Here is a 1,360-nt window from a genome sequence, read left to right on the forward strand (position 1 = left end):
ACACCTGCCCTGGGGCAGTAGTTTGCATATGTAAGGGGAAAGAGGCTTGTTCTTCCGCAGCTCCTCCATTTTGTTTTTGTTGCTTTACTGCCTTCCACGAACTGTTGCCCTCTGCCATGTGCCACTCTGCCTCGGAGCGAGCTGAGTATGGACTGAAACCTCCAGAGACTGTGAGCTAAATGAACCTTTCCTTCTTAATTCTGGGTGTCAGGTATTTTCTCTTAGCAACGAGAGAAAAGTAACCAAGACACTGATCACATACATTAGGACTTTATGGTTTTTTATGGTTTCTTTTACATGTGCTTGAGCCCATGTGCGTCCCGTCCTAAAGTGGCTTATTTCTTCATATTAGTTATACCATTACTTATCCGAGCACAGCACATAATGTTCATCTCAGAGAGAAGTGTTCTTTAACATTTGCCTTAGTCCAGTGGTGGCAAACTTACCGCATGTTTGCCACACCTGGCTCTTTGTTATCACTGAAAATTCTAAAAGGTTCACTATCCCTGCAGGCTGCTGTAACAGCACCAGATTGGGGAGTTTAAATGACAAAAATAATCTTTAATCCCAACACTTGGGGTTGCTGAGGCAGGAGGATCACAAACTTGATCCTAGCCTGGCTAACTTAGTGACTTAGCCAGACCCTGTGTAAAAATAAAACATTGAAAAGTAACTGGAGATGTTTCTCAGTGCAAAGGCCCTGGGATCAAGCCTCAGTGCATTCTAGAAGTTGAGTTCAAAGTGATCGAAAGTGGACTCACTTCCCAAGCTTCCAGTGGCCACCTTGTCACTTTGAACTCAAGTGGCTTCCCCCAGGGCTCACAGAGTGAGTCAGTTCTCTGTCCCTTCTCACAGGGACACTCATTTTATCATATCCTGGGTCCATCCTCACGGTCTTGTCTAATTCTAAGAACTTACTGAAGATTCCGTTTCCAATGAGAGTCAGGATTTTTAATTTTGTAGAACAGAAAAAAACACTAAAATAGTAAAGTCCCTCATTTAAACCCGCCTGCATCCTACTGTGTTGCGATACTCCTACTGAATTCAAAGCTAGTTACAATGGTGTTGTGTCTGTGTTTATTGTTTATGAAAACTGACTGAAGTCTGAGACTTTATCCTCTAAAAACTTACTTCCCATGATCTGCTTTTATCATTGCAGAGTAAATGAATGCTTGAAGGAGAAACTAATCCATTTCTGAATAACTATGAAAGTAAACAATGACACAGAGGAAACAGAATTGGACAGCAGTATATGGTGCTCTTTTTTGAATGTGAACACTTCTCCTTAGCTTTGTGACTTTTTCCCAATTAGAAAACATGGCAATATCTAAATATGTTTTCGAATTCTCAAGTGGAATGG

The sequence above is a fragment of the Chinchilla lanigera genome, unplaced genomic scaffold (genome assembly GCF_000276665.1).
Source record: "Chinchilla lanigera isolate Chin_1 unplaced genomic scaffold, ChiLan1.0 scaffold00057, whole genome shotgun sequence".
Taxonomy (NCBI): domain Eukaryota; kingdom Metazoa; phylum Chordata; class Mammalia; order Rodentia; family Chinchillidae; genus Chinchilla; species Chinchilla lanigera.